The sequence below is a fragment of the Triticum aestivum genome, chromosome 5D, assembly GCF_018294505.1.
Source record: "Triticum aestivum cultivar Chinese Spring chromosome 5D, IWGSC CS RefSeq v2.1, whole genome shotgun sequence".
In the NCBI taxonomy this organism is placed as follows: Eukaryota; Viridiplantae; Streptophyta; class Magnoliopsida; order Poales; family Poaceae; genus Triticum; species Triticum aestivum.
In genome coordinates, this window is record NC_057808.1 from 13,467,926 (window position 1) to 13,492,550 (window position 24,625).

Consider the following 24,625-nt stretch of genomic DNA (forward strand, 5'->3'; position numbering starts at 1 on the left):
TATAGCAGTTTGCACCCATGAAGACTGTCATTTCTACATTACAGCTGTGCTGTCAAATGAGAGAACTTTCTGCATTAGAAAAACTAATCTGGTGCACACATGTCCAGCTATAGCAGAGACCACCAAGGTGACTACAAAGTGGATTACACATCAGGTTCTAGAAGCAATAAGAACATACCTGAACACATCAATTAGTACAATAATGAAAAATCTGAAGAGCAAGTATGGAGTTGATATCAGCACTCATATGGCCTATAGGGCTAAGAACAAAGCTATTAACATAGTGCAAGGAGATCAGAAGGGGCAATATACTAGGATCAGGGATTACTTGCAGGCTGTGCTAGACACAAATCCAGGTAGTAGGTGCATTGTCACTACTAAGTTCTTAAAAGATCATCCAAGCAAGAATCCAAGGTTCCATGGGTTGTTCATCTGTTTGAAAGCTTGCAAGGAAGGATTTTTGAATGGATGCAGACCATTCATAGGTTATTACTGAACTATGTTATACCTAGCATGTGTTCATAGATGCTTTATTTCCTAATTGTGTTGTCTGCCATTGCAGGTGTGGATGGATGCTTCATCAAGCTGTCCACTGGCCAACAATTAGCTGCTGCGGGAATGGATGGGAATAATAACATATACTCCATTGCTTTTGCAGTTGTGGACAAAGAAGACACAAAGAGTTGGACTTGGTTTTTGACAGAACTAAACATAGCAATTGGTGGAGAATCTGGGAGATTTGGTTATTACACCATAATCTCTGATAGACAGAAGGTAATTTCAAACTGATAGCTTAGATGTAGTTAATAATTATTGTTCATATATGCATTTCTTAGTTGTTTCTTGCTCATATTATTTACTTTGATGTAGTTGTGATGTTGGTCATTTCTTCAAATAGGGCCTTCTAAATGCTGTACATCATGTATTCCCCAATTGCCCACATAGATTCTGCCTTAGACACATCTATCAAAACTTTCAGACTGCTGGTTTTAGGGGGTCGTCAGAGTTAAAGAAGTACATGGATAAGGCTAGTTACTCTTATACTAAACATGGGCATGTAGCTGCAATGGATGCTCTTAAGCAAGAGTGCAAGGCTGCTTGGTCTTGGATTAATAAAGTTCCTAGACATGCTTGGGCTAGATATGCCATGGACTTCAATTGCAAAACTGACTTAGTGGTCAACAATATTAGTGAGGTTTTTAACAAGATGATATTAGATGTGAGGGGTAAACCAATAAAGACCATGGTAGATGGAATCAGGAGTAAGTTGATGGTTAGGTTCAATGGAAATAGGACTAAGACAGAGGTAGCAAAGTGGGATATATGCCCAACATATGCTGAGTTGCTTGAAGAGGCAAAGAAACAATCTAGGAACTATCAAGCACAGATGGCTGGGCCAAATATATACCAAGTGACAAGCAATGAAAAAACCTATTCAGTTAACTTGCATCATAGGACATGTGGTTGCAGAAAATGGGATATGACTGCAATGCCATGTAAGCATGCAATAGCAGCTATTACCAAAGCCAAACTGAGGCCTGAAGACTTTGTTCATGAGTTCTTGAAAACGCCTATGTATTTGGCAGCATATAGCCCAATTGTGACGCCCCCGATTCAATCGTACACTAATCATACACGCAAACGCGTACGATCAAGATCAGGGACTCACGGGAAGATATCACAACACAACTCTAAAAATTAAAATAAGTCATACAAGCATCATAATACAAGCCAGAGGCCTCGAGGGCTCGAATACAAGTGCTTGATCATAGACGAGTCAGCGCAAGCAACAATATCTGAGTACATACATAAGTTAAACAAATTTGCCTTAAGAAGGCTAGCACAAACTGGGATACAGATCGAAAGAGGCGCAGGCCTCCTGCCTGGGATCCTCCTAAACTACTCCTGGTCGTCGTCAGCGGCCTGAACGTAGTAGTAGGCACCTCCGGTGTAGTAGGAGTCGTCGTCGACGGTGGCGTCAAGCTCCTGGGCTCCAGCATCTAGTTGCGACAACGAGGTAGAATGGAAAGGGGGAAAAGAGGGAGAAAAGCAACCGTGAGTACTCATCCAAAGTACTCGCAAGCATGGAGCTACACTACATATGCATGGGTATATGTGTAAAGGGCCATATCGGTGGACTGAACTGCAGAATGCTAGAATAAGAGGGGGATAGTTATTCATGTCGAAGACTACGCTTCTGGCCACCTCCATCTTGCAGCATGTAGAAGAGAGTAGATGGTAAGTTAACCAAGTATCATCGCATAGCATAATCCTACCTGGCGATCCTCTCCTCGTCGCCCTGTTAGAGAGCGATCACCGGGTTATATCTGGCACTTGGAAGGGTGTGTTTTATTAAGTATCCAGTTCTAGTTGTCATAAGGTCAAGGTACAACTCCAAGTCGTCCTGTTACCGAGGATCACGGCTATTCGAATAGATAAACTTCCCTGCAGGGATGCACCACATAACCCAACACGCTCGATCCCATTTGGCCGGACACACTTTCCTAGGTCATGCCCGGCCTCGGAAGATCAACACGTCGCAGCCCCACCTAGGCACAACAGAGAGGTCAGCATACTGGTCTAAATCCTATGGCGCAGGGGTCTGGGCCCATCGCCCATTGCACACTTGCATGTTGCGTGGGCGGCCGGAAGCAGACCTAGCCTAGCAGGCGTTCCAGTCCAATCCGGCGCACGCCGCTCAGTCGGTGACGTTATGAAGGCTTCGGCTGATACCACGACGCCGAGTGCCCATAACTGTTCCCGCGTAGTTGGTTAGTGCGTATAGACCAAATGGCCAGACTCAGATCAAATACCAAGAACTCGTTAAGTGTGTTATTTTGAAGTAACCGCGGACGCCGACCAGGGCCAGGCCCACCTCTCTCCTAGGTAGTCTCAACCTGCCCTGTCGCTCCGCCACAAAGTAACAGTCGGGGGCCGTCGGGAACCCATGCCCACCTCTACCGGGATGGAGCCACCTGCCCCTTCAGCCCCCATCTCCGAACAGTATCATAAGTAATGTAACAGTATAAAGTATATAACATATGCCCGTGATCACCTCCCGAGGGATCACGGCCCAGTAGTATAGCATGGCAGACGGACAAGAATGTTGGACCACTGATGGAATACTAGCATCCTATACTAAGCATGTAGGATTGCAGGTAAAGGTAACAACAGTAGTAGCAAGGACAGGCTATGCATCATTATAGGATTAACGGAAAGCAGTAACATGCTACACTACTCTAATGCAAGCATTAGAGAGAAGAATAGGCGATATCTGGTGATCAAGGGGGTGGGGGGGCTTGCCTGGAAGCTCAGCCGAGAAGGAGGGTCGTCGGTGACGTAGTCGTACACAATGGCATCAGTGCCGGTCTCGGGGTCTACCGGAAAGAAGTAACGAAGGGGGAACACAATAAATAACAGAGCAATCAAAGCATCACAAAGCATAACATGACAAACGCGGTGCTATATGTGCCCTAATGCGGTAGTAGGTGATATCGGCAAATGGGGGAAACATCCGGGAAAGTATCCCTGGTGTTTCGGGTTTTCGGACAGATGAACCGGAGGGGGAAAGTTGCGTGTTTGCGATGCTAGAGATGTGTGGCGGACGAATGGGCTGCGTAGCCGGATTCGTCTCGTCGTTCTGAGCAACTTTCATGTACAAAGTATTTTCATCGGAGCTACGGTTTGTTTTATATGATTTTCTAAAGTTCTAAATCATTTTTAGAATTGATTTACTTAATTAAATTCAACATTATCCAGAACCGTGCATGCTGACGTCATCATGATGTCAGCATGACGTCAGCAATCAACAGGACGTTGAATGGGTCAAACTGACGTGTGGGTCCAATGGGACCCACCTGTCATAGACTAAACAGGTTAATTAGGGTTTAATTAAGCAGGATTGGATATGTTTAATTAAACTAGATTAATTAAGTTAATTTATTTATTTATTAATTAACTATTTAATATTTTTATTTATTATTATCATTTTAAACCTTTTTTTCATTTTCGTTCTCAGGGGCATGGGCCCCGTTTGTCATTGGCCCAGAGGCCATACAAGGCGTGGGCGACGGGTTACGGGCGCGCCCCGTTCGGGCGCACGCCCAGGGGCACGCGGGCGTGGGCGCTGGCGGCCATGGCGGGGCACGGCGCCGGCCAGGGATGGGCGTAGGGGCGCAACCCGCCCAGTGCGGGGCAAGGTTGCCGGTGACGGGGGAGCCCGCCCAGGGAGGGCGCAGCTGTGGTGGCGGGCGCCGGGTGCCGAGACTATGCGGGGGCATGGCACAACGGCAGGGCTACCGTGGGGTGGAAGCGGGGCGAACGTAGGGCACCGCAGCAGGGGTCGCGGGCACGGCTAGCGCGGCCCTAGAGCGAGGCAGGGCGTGGGAGCAGCGTCGCAGCACGCGACGAGCGGCAACGGCGCGCACGCAGCGCGAGGCGGCGGCGAGGCCACGGCTGGGTAGCGCGGCTGCAGATGCAATGCGGGGCGACGGCGCAGGGCAGAGAGGGGAAGAGGGGGCTCACGGCGGGGTGCAGGGATCGGGGCAATGGTGCTCGTGGTGGGGGACGGGGACGACGGCGTCGACGTAGACGGGGAGGAAGGCCAGCGATGGCGGCCTCCGGCGAGGTAGCGATCCGGGCGGCGTCGGTGGCGAGCGCCGAGGCGCGGTCGTGGTCGGCACGGCGAGGGGCATCGTCAAGGCAGAGGGGACGGATGCGCGAGGAAGAGGGCAGGGGCCGGCGAGGCGCCTCCGGGCGACGGCCACGGGGTCAGCCCTGATCCGATCTGGATCAGGGGGAGAGGGAGAGACGAGGGAGTGGGGGGAGTGGGTGCGGGTAGCGGTTAGGGTTTGGACGAGGCAGGACATATAGGCTAGTGGGGTCTGCTGGGTGGGCCGACCTGCTTGGATGGCCAGCTGGGCCGAGGCCCACCGGTGGGGGGGGGGGGTCCTTTTGTTTTGTCCTTTTATAGTTTCTTTTTCATTTTATTTTTATTTATTTTTAGTTCTATAAATTACAAGTACTACACCTAAACTAGTAACACCAAACATCCACTGCCACAATAAATTTTGGTAGTTAACTAAATAGTTTACAGAAATTTTAATTATCAAGGGGCATCCACATAATTGTTTTAGTTACTGTTTATTTAGTTTGGAGCATTTAGTTACTTTATAAAAGTTTGGTTTATCAACCGATATTACCTATGCGTTATCCGGCATGACCCGAACATTTTAGTTTCATTATTTGGAAACTTTTGTTGTTTGCCTAAGTTTTAATTTGAATTTGAATCGGTTTCGAACTAACGCGAGATTAGCAATAGTAATCGAGGTGACGTGGCATCATTAGCAGAGGTTCACTGTAGCTTAAGTATACGGGCGTCACACCAATCATATTTCCTGTAACTGGAGCTGATCTCTGGCCCAAGACCAAAACTACAGACATAGAACCTCCAGTGTTCAAGGATAAGCCAGGGAAGCAGTAAACCAAGAGGAGAAAGAGCCAGTTTGAGCCACCAGCGCACCTAAAGATACATCTAGGATGGCATCAATTACATGCAGCAATTGCAATCTTGTGGGCCACAGATACACATCATGCCAGAAGACCCTAAAGCCATGTCCAGCAATGAGAAAGAACAAGCATGGGGTTAGTACTTGCTGCCATTCTTTTTTTTTTTTATAGTAGTAAGTATTAACTAGCTAGCATATTTAATTGCAGAGTAACAGGGCAGAGGAGGGTAGCACACATGGAAGCACTGTAGGAACCAGGGCACCACCAAGGGCATCTTCATCAACTACTCCAGCAGCAAGGCCATCTTCATCAACTGCTCCAGCAACAAGGCCATCTTCCTCAGCATCTCCAGCAGCAAGGCCATCTTCCTCAGCAGCTCCAGCAGCAAGGCCATCTTCCTCAACAGCTCCAGCAGCCAGGGCATCTTCCTCAAGTGCTCCAGCAGCCAGGGGATCTTCCTCAACTGCAACCAGGAGAGCTTCAACATCTGCAACCAGGAGAGCTTCAACAGCTGCAACTGCCACAACAGCACCCTTCTTGCCACCAAGACAGAGAAAGAAACCCAGCAGGCTGAAGGACTATTTCTATGCTTTAGGGAACTAATGGCAAACCTTGTTGATGATGTGATCTAGCTTTTATGTTATGGTACTGTAAGCAAACTTCTTATGGAGGTCTGATGTTATTAGCAAGAAACATCCTGTCATGATCCTGCTGTTATGGTACTTCAAGCACTGCCAGCAACTGTTGTGCTGTTATCATGATATTATCTTGCTTTTATGAACTATAAGCACTTCTATTAGATGCACTTTTATGATGATTCCAATTTGTGTCTTGCTGTGATGGTTGTTCAAAGTATGGGCATGTGATGGTTATCATGGTATTATCTTACTATGATATTTTGCTGATATTCCTGTCTTGTTGTGATGGTTGTTCAAAATGAGACTTGGGGTAACCCTAGGGTCATTTTGTCGATTCATCGATGAAATGAGGCTTGGGGTAACCCTAGGGTCATTTTGTCGATTCATCGATGAAATGAGGCTTGGGGTAACCCTAGGGTCATTTTGTCGATTCATCGATGAAATGAGGCTTGGGGTAACCCTAGGGTCATTTTGTCGATAAGTCGATGAAATGAGGCTTGGGGTAACCCTAGGGTCATTTTGTCGATTCATTGATGAAATGAAGCTTGGGGTAAACCTAGGGTCATTTTGTCGATTCATCGATGAAATGAGGCTTGGGGTAACCCTAGGGTCATTTTGTCGATAAGTCGATGAAAGGAGGCTTGGGGTAGCCCTAGGTCATTTTGTCGATGAGTCGATGAAAGGAGGCTTGGGGTAACCCTAGGGTCATTTTGTCGATTCATCGATGAAAATGAGGCTTGGGGTAACCCTAGGATCATTTTGTCGATTCATCGATGAAATGAGGCTTGGGTAACTCTTGGGTCATTTTGTCGATTCATCGATCAAATGAGGCTTGGTAGCCCCAAATATCTTAAATCAAATTCTAGTAAGCACATACACCAGATAACATCAAAGTGCACTCACATTCATAAAGGTTCATCAAGGTTGGATCCAACACCCAATCTCGCAAAATACATACATAAAGGTTCAGAAATAGATACTAAAGTACTTAATAGATGATTATCATCTACATTACAACACTGCTGGATCCAACACCATAGATCACAAATTCATCACTGAAGTACTTGGGTCACAAATTCATACCAAAGTACTGGATAGAAGATTATCATCTAGAAACTGATAGATGATTATCATACTAGAAGGCACCCTACTCATCTAAGATGGCCTTCACACCCTGAAGCTTCAACTTTATCTTTTCCTCAGACTTTTGAAGCTCAGAAATGTGATACTGCAGTTTAAGGCACTCTTCTGTCAGCCTTTCCTTCTCCTTCAAATGATTGAACTTCAAGTTCCTAATCACATTGGCTTGAGCACCTGTCAGGTAATTTAGAGTATCATACTTTTGTAGCATCTTCTTCTTCTCCCCCTGTGTCTTTGACAGCTCTGCCTTCAAGTTCCCCACTACAGTTTCAAGCTCAACAATCTTCACATCAACGTATTCCTTCTGCTCCTTCCGATTGTTTAACTCCACACCCCTCTGCTGCTGGGCATCCAAGAGAGAATTCACATCAGCATACAAACTGTCATAGTTCTCCTGTAGTCTCTTCTTCTCCCCCTCTTTCTTTGACAGCTCTGCCTTCAAGTTGCCAACTACAGTTTCTAGCTCAGCAATCTTCACATCAAGATATTGCTTCTGCTCCTTTTGATTGGTTAACTCCACACTCGTCTGCTGCTGGGCATCCAAAAGAGCATTCACATCAGCATACAAACTGTCATAGTTCTCCTGTAGTTTCTTCTTCTCTTCTGTCAGGTTGTGAATTGCAAAGGAACTCTCTAGATTGTCATTGGTCCTAGCTGACTTAATCTCCTCATACATATCCCATAGCTTGGCCAATGCCTTCTCCATTGAGTCTGGCCATTCAAAATCAATCCATTGAACTACTCCATAGTTTATGCCTTCCTGTATTATAAACACTAATTTAATTAATAATTATCTAAGTGAGTAGGATGAAGACCACTGTTAAGTGCCATACTCCATTTTATTTTCAAGACCATCAAACCAACAGGTTCATGTATCTAATATGTGCAGCAAAAAAACCACACAGCAGACAAATAAACAATGCCCGCTATTAAACAAGTCATTAGGCACTAACCATAATAAACAATGACTACCATCCACTAACGAGAACACACTCCAACGCAATGGCTAAAGCAAATTAAACAAAGACAAAGCACTTAACCAAGCTTAACAACTTGATAAACAAAGGAGTAAGCACTGACAAAAATAAACAATGTGTACAATCCACTAATGACAAGGCATGTCAGAACAAGCTAAACAAAGACCAAGCTAAACAAATCTTAACAGCTTGACAAACAAAGCATTATGCAAACAACTTCCTTTACACAGGATGTGAATCATACCTTCTTAACACATCCAAGAACCTCATGCCCGTGTGCATCCCTTCAAATGTAACAAAGCGCTCGGCCGGCTCACCGTGTTCACACAAAAATTCACATCTGCTCAGTGCCATTGAAATTCGGATCATGCATCGTAGCTGGAAGCTGCAGGAGCAAGCGAAGGGAAGGCTAGGTTCAAATCGAGCTCAGTGATAAAATCCCCAATTCACTAACCGTAACCCTAGCTCTAGCTCTCTAACCAACTGACCTTGATGATGCCATCACAGGAGGAGGAGATGTTCAGGACTGAATCCTCATTGGTCTCGTCGCTCCACGACACCATGGCACCGGGGAGCAGCAGAACGGCGGTCGGCGGTGTGGCGGCGTCGAGGGAGAAGAACAGAGTGAGGAGAGGGCGAGGCAAAGGCGAGAGAATGAGGAGAGAGCTGGATCGATCCAGTTTTTACCCACACGGCGGAGTAGGAGCGGCCGTCACACCGTTAGATGGCGTCAGCTCGCGGCCGTCATGCCACGTAGACGAAACAGGGTCCCACCTGTCATAATAGTGCTTAAAATGCCCCAACAGAAGGTTTGGTGTTTTCTGGAAATGATTAGGCGCGAAATCAGTGGTTTCGGCAGCAAAATCGTAGAAGAGTATTTTCTGCTACCCTAGGCTTCAATGTGGTGGTTTTTTTGCAATTCACTCCCATAATCATCATGGATAGGAACTTTGTTGTCATAGTGAATTGAAACCTCTTCCAAATTAGTGGATTGATCACTAAATAAAGTCATGACCTCTCCAAATACACTTTTATATTGTAATCATCATAAATAGGAGGCATGCTACCGTTATAACAAATTTGCAAATCAAAACTTAGGGGAATAAAAATATCATCTTCATCAAACATAGCATTCCCAAGCCTATGGCTTTGCATATCATTAGCATCATGGATATTAAAAGAATTCATACTAACAACATTGCAATCATGCTCATCATTTATGCCAAACATTTTATCGAATTCTTCTTCTATCAATTGAGCACAATATTCCTTTCCATCATTTTCACGAAAGACATTATAAAGATGAACAATATGAGACCACCTCAATCCATTTTTTGTAGTTTTCTTTTATAAACCAAACTAGTGATAAAACAAGCGCTCACCTCCCCGGCAACGGCGCCAGAAAAGAGCTTGATGTCTACTACGCAACATTATTCTTGTATACTCGTGTTGGGCCTCCAAGCGCAGAGTTTTGTAGGACAGTAGTACTTTTTCCTCAAGTGGATGACCTAAGGTTTATCAATCCGTGGGAGGTGTAGGATGAAGATGGTCTCTCTCAAACAACCCTGCAACCAAATACATGAAATCTCTTGTGTCCCCAAGACACCCAATACAATTGCAAATTTTATAGGTGCACTAGTTCGGCGAAGAGATGGTGATAAAAGTATAATATGGATGGTAGAAATATATTTTTATAATCTGAATAAATAAAAACAACAAGGTAGCAAACGATAAAAGTGAGCACAAACGGTATTGCAATGCTTGAAAACAAGGCCTAGGGTCCATACTTTCGCTAGTGCAATCTCTCAACACTGCTAATCTAATTGGATCATATAACCATCCCTCAAAGTGTGGTGAAGAATCACTCCAAAGTTCCTATCGAGCGGAGAACATCAGACGGAATTGTTTGTAGGGTACGAAACCACCACAAAGCTATTCTTTCTGATCAATCTATCCTAGAGTTCGTACTAAAATAATACCAAGCTATTCTTTCCGATCGATCTAACCAAGAGTTCATACTAAAATAACCCCAAAGAAAATTCAGATTCATAATATTCAATCCAACACAAGGAACCTCAATGAGTGCCCCAAGATTTCTATCGGAGAAACAATGACGAGAACGTGCATCAACCCCTATGCATAGAATGTCACCTCGGGAATCCGTGAGTTGAGTGCCAAAACATATATCAAGTGAATCAATATAATACCCCATTGTCACCACGAGTATTCATATGCAAGACATATATCAAGTGCTCTCAAATCCATAAAAGTATTCAATCTGATAAAAACGAAATCTCAAAGGGAAAACTCAATTCATCACAACAAGATAGAGAGCGAGAAACACCATATGATCCAACTGTATTAACAAAGCTCGTGATACATCAATATTGTGCCATCTCAAGAACACGAGAGACAAAGATTAAACATGCAGCTACTGGTACAAACCCTTAGCCCCGAGGGTAGACTACTCCCTCCTCATCATGGTGGTTGCCGGGATGATGAACATGGCCACCGGTGATGATTTCCCCCTCCGGTAGGGTGCTGTAATGGGGTCTAGATTGGTTTTCGTGGATACAAAGGCTTGTGGCGGCGGAACTTCTTATGTAGGGTTAGTTCTGATGGTTGCTCTATTTATAGGATTTTTGGCGTAGGTTTCACGCGAAGATGGGCCTCGAGGTGAGCACAAACCACCAAGGCGCGCCTGGGCCCCCTGGCGTGCTCCGATGTCTTGTGCCCTACTCCTTCACCTTCCGGTCATTCCATGAAGCTTCGGGAGTCTCTTTTGTTCCAAAAAAATCGTCAAAAACTTTCAGCTCATTTGGAGAACTTTCATTTCTGCACAAATAAACAACACCACGGTAGTTCTGCTGAAAACAGCGTCAGTCCGGGTTAGTTCCATGCAAATCATACCAAAACCATATAAAATTATTGTAAACATGGCATGGATACTTCATAAATTATAGATACGTTGGAGATGTATCAGACGCCAGTACGGTTGTAATTCATTCCCATTCCTAGCATGGGACCTAAACATGCACCCAAAGACACATGTATAATTTTTCTAGCCATTTTGGTGAACTGGAGCATGTATTTGAAGTTCATATTTGAATTGTGGACATTAAGTGCCTAGGAATTTCAATTAGTGTATAAAAAGGCTAAACGAACCCTGAATAAGTTTAAATGTCAGCACGGATATCCTGTCGTTCCATGTTGCCCGTAGAAGAAAATACAAGGCGAAAAGAGGCAATGATTATGTTTCACCCACAAGGGGAACACGTTTCCCTATCAGAACCACGAGGCTTCTTTCAGAGAAGCTCCGGTTTGTAAGAGGTTTGTAATAAAGCTTGGCCCAAATTGGACAATGTTTTACCACAACATATATGTGTGATGACGTGACACCATGCCAAATTTCATGACTTTCTGGTGAGTTTAGGATTTACGGGGATTTAAAAACGGATATTCCAAATGTTTGAGGACGAGCCACGATGTCGGTACGGTTGTAATTCATTCCCATTCCTGGCATGGGATGTAAGCATGCACCCAAGGACCCATGTATAATTTTTCTAGCCATTTTGGTGAACTGGAGCATGTAGTTGAAGTTCAGATTTGAATTATGGACATTAAATGCCTAGGAAACTCAATTAGTGTATAAAAAGGCCAAACGAACCCTGAATAAGTTTAAATTTCAACATGTATATCCTGTCGTTCCATGTTTCCCGTAGAAGAAAATACAAGGCGAAAAGAGGCAGTGATTATCGGTTCGCCCACAAGGGGGACACGTTTCCCTATCGGAACCACGAGGCTTCTTTGAGAGAAGCTCCGGTTTGTAAGAGGCTTGTATAAAACTTGCGCCAAAATGGACGAAAAAAATTCCTCGAGATATATGTGCCATGTCGTGACATGATGCCAAGTTTCACGATTTTTGGGGATTTAAAAACCGAGATTCTTCTCACGATATGTTTTCAAATAGCACACGTTTCACTCACGAAAGCCGTGTGCCTACCAAACCGTGGCCGATGGCCCCTTCCCCTGCTGCGCGCGCGATCTGAGTCGTGCGTTATGATTGGCCAGAACCCAAACCCCACGGATCGTACGTCTGCACCGTTGGATGCTCCCAGATCGAATGGTAATCCTCAGCCCTTTCGACAGCACATGTAGTACATGGGTAAGCAATGTGCGCATGTGTCGTGCTAGCTCATGCTTTCTTCTCTACTAAGTTTTCTATATTAATGTTGTTATATATCCAAACAGGCTAACGTTTCCCGCAACTCCTTACATCGGCTTCCCGCCTCTTCTCCCATCGTCTTCCTGCTACCAGTGTCAGTGCTCATTGAAGGCTAGGCGGTGACACACCGGCCATGTAATTATCGCACACAGTTTCTAAAAGCACAAATGTGTGTGATAAGAGGGAGTAGGTCCCATAGGGTGACTAGTGATGTCTACTACGCAACCTTCTCTTGTAGAATCGTGTTGGGCCTCCAAGTGCAACGTTTTGTAGAATAGTAGCAAATTTCCCTCAAGTGGATGACCTAAGGTTTATCAATCGGTGGGAGGCGTAGGATGAAGATGGTCTCTCTCAAACAACCCTGCAACCAAATAACGAAGAGTCTCTTGTGTCCCCAACACACCCAATACAATGGTAAATTGTATAGGTGCACTACTTCAGCGAAGAGATGGTGATACAAGTATAATATGGATGGTAGATATAGGTCTTTGTAATCTGAAAATATAAAAACAGCAAGGTAGCAAGTGATAAAAGTGAGCGAAAACGGTATTGCAATGCTTCCAAACAAGGCCTAGGGTTCATACTTTCACTAGTGCAAGTTCTCTCAACAATGATAACATAATTGGATCATATAAGAATCCCTCAACGTGCAACAAAGAGTAACTCCAAAGTCTCTAATAGTGGAGAACAAACGAAGAGATTATTGTAGGGTACGAAACCACCTCAAAGTTATTCTTTCTGATTGATCTATTGGGCTATTCCTATAACTGTCACAAACAGCCCTAGAGTTCGTACTAAAATAACACCTTAAGATACATATCAACCAAAACCCTAATGTCACCTAGATACTCCAGTGTCACCACAAGTATCCATGGTTTTGATTATATGATATGCATCACACAATCTCAGATTCATTTATTCAAGCCAACACAAAGAACTTCAAAGAGTGCCCAAAAGTTTCTACCGGAGAGTCAAGACGAAAACGTGTGCCAACCCCTATGCATAAATTCACAAGGTCACTGAACCCGCAAGTTGATCACCAAAACATACATCAAGTGGATCGCATGAATATCCCATTGTCACCACAGATAAGCACATGCAAGACATACGTCAAGTGTTCTCAAATCCTTAAAGACTCAATCCGATAAGATAACTTCAAAGTGAAAACTCAATCCATTACAAGAAGGTAGAGGGGGAGAAACATCATAAGATCCAACTATAGTAGCAAAGCTCGTGGTACATCAAGATCATGCCAAATCAAGAACACGAGAGAGAGAGAGAGAGATCAAACACATAGCTACTGGTACATATCCTCGGCCCCGGTGGACTACTCCCTCCTCGTCATGGAGATCGCCGGGATGATGAAGATGGCCACCGGTGATGATTTCCCCGTCCGGCAGGGAAGTGAAACAGGGTCCCGATTGGTTTTTGGTGGCTAAAGAGGCTTGCGGCGGCGGAACTCCCGATCTAGGTTTCTTTTCAGGGGTTTCTGTATTTATAGGAAATTTTGGCGCCGGTTTCATGTCAGGGGGGTCCACGAGTCAACCACAAGGTCGGAGGGCGCGCCCGGGGGGTAGGGCGCACCCTCCACACTTGTGGAGGCCTCGTGGCTCTTCTGGCCCAACTCTTTTGCTTTGGGGGCTTCTTCTTGTCCATAAAAAATCACTGTAAATTTTCAGCTCATTTGGAGTCCGTTTGATATTCCTTTTCTGCAAAACTCAAAAACAAGGAAAAAAACAGAAACTGGCACGGGGCTGTAGGTTAATATGTTAGTCCCAAAAATCATATAAAATAGCATATAAAACATCCAAGATAGATAATATAATAGCATGGAAAATAAAAAAATTATAGATACGTTGGAGACGTATCAAGCATCCCCAAGCTTAATTCCTGCTCGTCCTCGAGTAGGTAAATGATAAAAACAGAATTTCTGATGTGGAATGCTACCAAGTGCACAAGTTTGAATGATGATAATTGATGTCTACTACGCAACTTTATTATTGTACATACGTGTTGGGCCTCCTAGCGCCGAGTTTTGTAGGACAGTAGCAATTTTCCCTCAAGTGGATGACCTAAGGTTTATCAATCCGTGGGAGGTGTAGGATGAAGATGGTCTCTCTCAAACGACCCTGCAATCAAATACAAGAAATCTCTTGTGTCCCCAACACACCCAATACAATGGCAATTTGTATAGGTGCACTAGTTCGGCGAAGAGATGGTGATACAAGTGTAATATGGATGGTAGATATATATTTTTATAATCTGAATAAATAAAAACAGCAAGGTAGCAAATTGTAAATGGGCACAAAAACGGTATTGCAATGCTTGAAAATGAGGCCTAGGGTCCATACTTTCGCTAGTGCAATCTACCAACAATGCTAATATAACCACCCCGCAAAGTGCAACGAAGAATCACTCCAAAGTTCCTATCTAGCGGAGAACATAAGAAGAAATTATTTGTAGGGTACGAAACCATGATACGTCTCGATCGTATCTACTTTTCCAAACACTTTTGCCCTTGTTTTGGACTCTAACTTGCATGATTTGAATGGAACTAACCCGCACTGACGCTGTTTTCAGCAGAATTGCCATGGTGTTATTTATGTGCAGAAACAAAAGTTCTCGGAATGACCTCAAACTCCACGGAACTTATTTTTGGAAAATATTAAAAATAGTGGAAGAAGAATCCATGCAAGGGGGGCCTCCACCTGTCCACGAGGGTGGGCGGCGCGCCTGCCACCCCTGAGCGCCCCCCTGCCTCGTGGGCCCCCTGACGCTCCACCGACCTCAACTCCAACTCCATATATTCATTTTTGGGGAGAAAAAAAATCAGAGAGAAGGATTCATCACGTTTTACGATACGGAGCCGCCGCCAAGCCCTAAAACCTCTCGGGAGGGCTTATCTGGAGTCCGTTCGGGGCTCCGGAGAGGGGAATCCGTCGCCGACGTCATCATCAACCATCCTCCATCACAAATTTCATGATGCTCACTGCCGTGCGTGAGTAATTCCATCGTAGGCTTGCTAGACGGTGATGGGTTGGATGAGATTTATCATGTAATCAAGTTAGTTTTGTTACGGTTTGATCCCTAGTATCCACTATGTTCTGAGAATTATGTTGCTATGACTTTGCTATGCTTAATGCTTGTCACTAGGGCCGGAGTGCCACGATGTCAGATCTGAACCTATTATGTTTTCATGAATATATGTGAGTTCTTGATCCTATCTTGCAAGTCTGTAGTCACCTACTATGTGTTATGATCCGGCAACCCCGAAGTGACAATAATCGGGACCACTCCCGGTGATGACCATAGTTTGAGGAGTTCATGTATTCACTATGTGTTAATGCTTTGGTCCGGTAATCAATTAAAAGGAGGCCTTAATATCCCTTAGTTTCCGCAAGGACCCCCCTGCCACGGGAGGGTAGGACAAAAGATGGAATGCAAGTTCTTTTCCGTAAGGACGTATGACTATATTTGGAATACATGCCTACATTAAATTGATGAATTGGAGCTAGTTCTGTGTCACCCTAAGTTATGACTGTTACATGATGAACCGCATCCGGCATAATTCTCCATCACCGATCCAATGCCTACGAGCTTTTCACATATTGTTCTTCGCTTATTTACTTTTCTGTTGCTACTATTACAATCACTACAAAACCCAAAAATATTACGCAACTTTATTCTTGTAGACATGTGTAGACACGTGTTGGGCCTCCAAGCGTAGAGTTTTGTAGACACGTGTCTACTATGCAACTTTATTCTTGTAGACACGTGTTGGGCCTCCAACTTATTTCACATATTGTTCTTCGCTTATTGATCTTCGCTTGATGTCTACTACGCAACTTTATTCTTGTAGACACGTGTTGGGCCTCCAAGCGTAGAGTTTTGTAGGACAGTAGCAATTTTCCCTCAAGTGGATGACCTAAGGTTTATCAATCCGTGGGAGGTGTAGGATGAAGATGGTCTCTCTCAAACGACCCAGCAATCAAATACAAGAAATCTCTTGTGTCCCCAACACACCCAATACAATGGCAATTTGTATAGGTGCACTAGTTCGGCGAAGAGATGGTGATACAAGTGTAATATGGATGGTAGATATATATTTTTAAAATCTGAATAAATAAAACAGCAAGGTAGCAAATTGTAAATGGGCACAAAAACGGTATGGCAATGCTTGAAAATGAGGCCTAGGGTGCGTACTTTCGCTAGTGCAATCTACCAACAATGCTAATATAATTGGATCATATAACCACCCCGCAAAGTTCAACGAAGAATCACTCCAAAGTTCCTATCTAGCGGAGAACATAAGAAGAAATTATTTGTAGGGTACGAAACCATGATACGTCTCAATCGTATCTACTTTTCCAAACACTTTTGCCCTTGTTTTGGACTCTAACTTGCATGATTTGAATGGAACTAACCCGGACTGAGGCTGTTTTCAGCAGAATTGCCATGGTGTTATTTATGTGCAGAAACAAAAGTTCTCGGAATGACCTGAAACTCCACGGAACTTATTTTTGGAAAATATTAAAAATAGTGGAAGAAGAATCCATGTCAGGGGGGCCTCCACCTTTCCACGAGGGTGAGGGGCGCGCCTGCCACCCCTGGGCGCCCCCCTGCCTCGTGGGCCCCCTGACGCTCCACCGACCTCAACTCCAACTCCATATATTCACTTTCGGGGAGAAAAAAATCAGAGAGAAGGATTCATCATGTTTTACGATACGGAGCCACCGCCAAGCCCTAAAACCTCTCGGGAGGGCTTATCTGGAGTCCGTTCGGGGCTCCGGAGAGGGGAATCCGTCGCCGTCGTCATCATCAACCATCCTCCATCACAAATTTCATGATGCTTACTGCCGTGCATGAGTAATTCCATCGTAGGCTTGCTAGACGGTGATGGGTTGGATGAGATTTATCATGTAATCAAGTTAGTTTTGTTACGGTTTGATCCCTAGTATCCACTATGTTCTGAGATTGATGTTGCTATGACTTTGCTATGCTTAATGCTTGTCACTAGGGCCGGAGTGCCACGATGTCAGATCTGAACCTATTATGTTTTCATGAATATATGTGAGTTCTTGATCCTATCTTGCAAGTCTATAGTCACCTACTATGTGTTATGATCCGGCAACCCCGAAGTGACAATAATCGGGACCACTCCCGGTGATGACCATAGTTTGAGGAGTTCATGTATTCACTATGTGTTAATGCTTTGGTCCGGTAATCAATTAAAAGGAGGCCTTAATATCCCTTAGTTTCCGCAAGGACCCCCCTGCCACGGGAGGGTAGGACAAAAGATGGAATGCAAGTTCTTTTCCGTAAGGACGTATGACTATATTTGGAATACATGCCTACATTAAATTGATGAATTGGAGCTATTTCTGTGTCACCCTAAGTTATGACTGTTACATGATGAACCGCATCCGGCATAATTCTCCATCACCGATCCAATGCCTACGAGCTTTTCACATATTGTTCTTCGCTTATTTACTTTTCTGTTGCTACTATTACAATCACTACAAAACCCAAAAATATTACGCAACTTTATTCTTGTAGACATGTGTAGACACGTGTTGGGCCTCCAAGCGTAGAGTTTTGTAGACACGTGTCTACTATGCAACTTTATTCTTGTAGACACGTGTTGGGCCTCCAACTTATTTCACATATTGTTCTTCGCTTATTGATCTTCGCTTGATGTCTACTATGCAACTTTATTCTTGTAGACACGTGTTGGGCCTCCAAGCGTAGAGTTTTGTAGGACAGTAGCAATTTTCCCTCAAGTGGATGACCTAAGGTTTATCAATCCGTGGGAGGTGTAGGATGAAGATGGTCTCTCTCAAACGACCCTGCAATCAAATACAAGAAATCTCTTGTGTCCCCAACACACCCAATACAATGGCAATTTGTATAGGTGCACTAGTTCGGCGAAGAGATGGTGATACAAGTGTAATATGGATGGTAGATATATATTTTTAAAATCTGAATAAATAAAACAGCAAGGTAGCAAATTGTAAATGGGCACAAAAACGGTATGGCAATGCTTGAAAATGAGGCCTAGGGTGCGTACTTTCGCTAGTGCAATCTACCAACAATGCTAATATAATTGGATCATATAACCACCCCGCAAAGTTCAACGAAGAATCACTCCAAAGTTCCTATCTAGCGGAGAACATAAGAAGAAATTATTTGTAGGGTACGAAACCATGATACGTCTCGATCGTATCTACTTTTCCAAACACTTTTTCCCTTGTTTTGGACTCTCACTTGCATGATTTGAATGGAACTAACCCGGACTGAGGTTGTTTTCAGCAGAATTGCCATGGTGTTATTTATGTGCAGAAACAAAAGTTCTCGGAATGACCTGAAACTCCACGGAACTTATTTTTGGAAAATATTAAAAATAGTGGAAGAAGAATCCATGTCAGGGGGGCCTCCACCTTTCCACGAGGGTGAGGGGCGCGCCTGCCACCCCTGGGCGCCCCCTGCCTCGTGGGCCCCCTGACGCTCCACCGACCTCAACTCCAACTCCATATATTCACTTTCGGGGAGAAAAAAATCAGAGAGAAGGATTCATCATGTTTTATGATACGGAGCCGCCGCCAAGCCCTAAAACCTCTCGGGAGGGCTTATCTGGAGTCCGTTCGGGGCTCCGGAGAGGGGAATCCGTCGCCGTCGTCATCATCAACCATCCTCCATCACAAATTTCATGATGCTCACTGCCGTGCATGAGTAATTCCATCGTAGGCTTGCTAGACGGTGATGGGTTGGATGAGATTTATCATGTAATCAAGTTAGTTTTGTTACGGTTTGATCCCTAGTATCCACTATGTTCTGAGATTGATGTTGCTATGACTTTGCTATGCTTAATGCTTGTCACTAGGGCCGGAGTGCCACGATGTCAGATCTGAACCTATTATGTTTTCATGAATATATGTGAGTTCTTGATCCTATCTTGCAAGTCTATAGTCACCTACTATGTGTTATGATCCGGCAACCCCGAAGTGACAATAATCGGGACCACTCCCGGTGATGACCATAGTTTGAGGAGTTCATGTATTCACTATGTGTTAATGCTTTGGTCCCGTACTCTATTAAAAGGAGCCCTTAATATCCCTTAGTTTCCGCAAGGACCCCACTGCCACGGGAGGGTAGGACAAAAGATGGCATGCAAGTTCTTTTCCGTAAGCACGTATGACTATATTTGGAATACATGCCTACATTAAATTGATGAATTGGAGCTAGTTCTGTGTCACCCTATGTTATGACTGTTACATGATGAACCGCATCCGGCATAATTCTCCATCACCGATCCAATGCCTACGAGCTTTTCACATATTGTTCTTCGCTTATTTACTTTTCTGTTGCTACTATTACAATCACTACAAAACCCAAAAATATTACGCAACTTTATTCTTGTAGACATGTGTAGACACGTGTTGGGCCTCCAAGCGTAGAGTTTTGTAGACACGTGTCTACTATGCAACTTTATTCTTGTAGACACGTGTTGGGCCTCCAACTTATTTCACATATTGTTCTTCGCTTATTGATCTTCGCTTGATGTCTACTACGCAACTTTATTCTTGTAGACACGTGTTGGGCCTCCAAGCGTAGAGTTTTGTAGGACAGTAGCAATTTTCCCTCAAGTGGATGACCTAAGGTTTATCAATCCGTGGGAGGTGTAGGATGAAGATGGTCTCTCTCAAACGACCCTGCAATCAAATACAAGAAATCTCTTGTGTCCCCAACACACCCAATACAATGGCAATTTGTATAGGTGCACTAGTTCGGCGAAGAGATGGTGATACAAGTGTAATATGGATGGTAGATATATATTTTTAAAATCTGAATAAATAAAACAGCAAGGTAGCAAATTGTAAATGGGCACAAAAACGGTATGGCAATGCTTGAAAATGAGGCCTAGGGTGCGTACTTTCGCTAGTGCAATCTACCAACAATGCTAATATAATTGGATCATATAACCACCCCGCAAAGTTCAACGAAGAATCACTCCAAATTTCCTATCTAGCGGAGAACATAAGAAGAAATTATTTGTAGGGTATGAAACCACCTCGAAGCTATTCTTTCCGATCGATCTATCCAAGAGTTCGTACTAAATAACACCAAATAATTGCAGATTCATAATACTCAATCCAACACAAAGAACTTCAAAGAGTGCCCCAAGATTTCTACCGGAGAAACAAAAGATGAGAACATGCATCAACCCCTATGCATAGATTACCCCAATGTCACCACGGGAATCCGCGAGTTGAATGCCAAAACACATATCAAGTGAATCAATATGATACCCCATTGTCACCACGAGTATTCATATGCAAGACATATATCAAGTGTTCTCAAATCCATAAAAGTATTAAATCCGATAACAACAAAATCTCAAAGGGAAAAACTCAATTCATCACAACAAGATAGAGAGGGAAATCGCCATATGATCCAACTATATTAACAAAGCCCGTGATACATCAAGATCGTGACATCTCAGGAACACGAGAGAAAGAGATTAAACATGTAGCTACTGGTACAAACCCTCAGCCCCGAGGGTGGACTACTCCCTCCTCATCATGGTGGCCGCCGAGATGATGAAGATGGCCACCGGTGATGATTCCCTCCCTCCGGCAAGATGCCGGAATGGGGTCTGGATTGGTTTTCGGTGGCTACAGAGCCTTGCGGCGGCGGAACTTCTGATCTAGGTTCACCACGAGGGTTTGGGAATATTTGGGAATTTATAGGGTAAAGAGGGTGGGCGAGAGGCCACCGAGGTGGGCACCACCAGCCCAGGCACGCCCTGGTGAGTTGTGCCCCCCTCGGGGCACCCCCCAGGTGCTGCTCTGGCCCACTGGTGGTCTTCTGCACCATAAAAATCCACAAAAAGTTTCGCGGTGTTTGGACTCCATTAGATATTAATTTCTTGCGATGTAAAAAACAAGCAAAAAACAGCAAGTGGCACTAGGCACTGGGTCAATAGGTTAGTCCCAAAAAATGATATAAAGTTCCTATAAAATGATTGTAAAACATCCAAGAATGATAATAAAACAGCATGAATACTTCATAAATTATAGATACGTTGGAGACGTATCAGCATCCCCAAGCTTAAATCCTACTCGTCCTTGAGTAGGTAAATGATAAAAGAAATAATTTATGAAGTGTGAATGCTAGCAAAGTGCATAAGTTTGATCAATGATAATTTCAATCACGTTTCCTGGCATCATAACATCAACTCTTTCTCATAAAACTCATCATGACAAAGTAGCAATCAATTCACATGTTAAGGTTCAAATAATGAATTCTCCTGAAACTCAATAACCTATGTTCTCAGTCACCAAGCAGTTGCAATTCAACTTATTCAACAGAGTCTAAGTAAGAGCTCCACATACTCAACCATCATATAGTCTTATATGATTGCTAACACTCACCGCATACACATGAGAAAAACGTTTCAACCGGACACATAGAAAGATAGGGGCTTATTCTTTTTCCTCCCAACGTATTCACCTCAAGGGTGACGTCACCAATAATAACTCATGCTACCCATATTCAACTGGACATATGTGCCTAGATCTTTCCTCACCACATGATGCTTGCCAAAAGAGAAAACTAAAAAGGAATAGAGAGAAAAACTTTGACTCTTTGCATAAAAGTAAATACATAAAAGTAAAAGATAGGCCTTCACAGAGGGAAGCAGAGATTGCCATGCGCTTATTTTTTTGTATGCTCAACCCCTTAGTTCAAAAGAACATCAAGTTGTATTTCCCCTTGTGATGGCAACCTTTATTATGCAGTCTGTTTCTTTTATTCTTCACCATCACAAGTTCGTACAACGCTCAGTTTTCTCTTACACTAAATGATCTCACACTTTTAGAAGCAATTTTTATTGCCTTATTGCACCGATGACAACTTACTTGAAGGATCTTGCTCAATCCTTAGGTAGGTATGGTGCACTCTTGAAGATAAGATTTGGGTTTAAGGGTTTTTGGATGCACAAGTAGTATCTCTACTTGGTGTGGAATTTTTGGCTAGCAAAGATGGGGGGCAAGCACCACATGTTGAAGGATCTATGACAATATAACTTCTATGTGAATATGAACAAATATAAACCATTACGTTTTCTTCCTTGTCCAACATCAATAATTTTGGCATATAATATTTTGATGGGGGCTCACAAGCACAAAATATTTCCAAGATAGTGTATTTGCATGTGAAAGTTCTCTTCCTTATACTAATTATTCATGAATTGCTTGTATGACCAATATTGTGTTCTCAAGCTTCAAAAGATTTCACTTTCTAAACCCAATGTGAAGCTACCACTAGGCATGATATAATTTCAACTTCATGATATTCAATTCATTCAACAATTTACTCATAGGATATAAGTGAAGCACAAGACTAAATGACAAGCTGCTCCAAAAAGATATAAGTGAAGATCAAGCGAGTAGTTAAGTAAATAGATAGCTATGTGAGGACTCTCTCTTATTTAAAACTTTCAGATCCAAGTATTTTATTAAAACAGCAAGAAAAACAAAATAAAATGACATTTCAAGGATAGCACAACTCATGTGATGAAGCAAAAACTTAGGATCAACCGATACTAACCGATAATTGTTGATGAAGAAAGGTGGGATGCCTACCTGGGCATCCCCAAGCTTAGATGCTTGAGACTTCTTGAAATATTATCTTGGGATGCCTTGGGCATCCCCAAGCTTGAGCTTTTGTGTCTCCTTAATTCCTTTTATATCACGGTTTCCCTAAATCTTAAAAACTTCATCCACACAAAACTCAACAAGAACTCGTGAGATAAGTTAGTATAAACCAATGCGAAAACCTTATCATTCTCTACTGTAGCAAATCACTAAAATTATAATTTAACATTGCATAATAAATGCCTCTGCATATTTAATACTCCTATCCTCAAATAGAATCATTAAACAAGCAAACTTATCCAAACAATGCAAACATAACAGCAATCTGCCAAAACAGGACAGTCTCTAAAGAATGCAAGAGGATCCATACTTATTCCACTTTAAAAAAATCTGAAAATTGAACACAGTGTAGAAAATTTATCATAGCTTATTGTGCAAGAAGTTTCAACATTTTATCACATTCTGACTTTTCTGAGGAATTTTGCAACACCAATAAACTTTCTGTTTTCAAACAGCAACATGTACACTTGCAAAATAAGCATGACAAAGGCTATACTTGACATTTTTATTCAAGTAAAAGATGCAAAATATTATTATAAATAACAGCAAGAAAATCCTAACAAAATAAATTGATGCTCCAAGTAAAACACCTATCATGTGATGAATGAGAACATAGCTCCAAGTGAGGTTACCGATAATGTTGGAGACGAAAGAGGGGATGCCTTCCGGGGCATCCCCAAGCTTAGTTGCTTGGATCTTCCTTGAATATTACCTTGGGGGTTCCTTGGGCATCCCCAATCTTAGGTTCTTGTCACTCCTTATTCTCCTCGTATCGATATCTCACCCAAAACTTGAAAACATCAATCACACAAAACTTAACGAAACTTTGTGAGATAGGTTTGTATGATAAAGAGCAAACCGTTTCACTTTGGTACTGTTAAAGACAAGTTTCATAATTGTTTCCACTAAATGCCTACTGTAGCATATCATTTCCACAATTTATATTGAGCAATATAAGCCATAGAAGCAAGCAAACTATGCATTGAAAACGGAATCTGTCAAAAACTGAACAGTATGTAGTAATATGTACTCCAACCCTACTTCTGCTACTCCAAAAATTCTGAAACCTTCGGAAAACGTAGATAATTTGTATATCTATCACACCTGTAAAAATTCAGATCAAAAGGACATTCCAGTGAATTTCCAAAATTCCTGGACTGAGCGCAAAAGGTTCTGTTTTTGGACAGAATCAAGTCAACTATCACCCACGCTATCCCAAAGGCTTTACTTGGCACTTTATTGAAATAAAATCAATAAAACATGATTAGTACAGTATCTTAATCATGTGAACACATAAAAACAGTAGGTAATAGTGTTGGGTTGTTTCCCAACAAGCGCTTTGCTTTAATGCCTTTTAGCTAGGCATGATGATTTCAATGATGGTCGCATAAAAGATAAGAATTGAAACATAACAAGAGGATC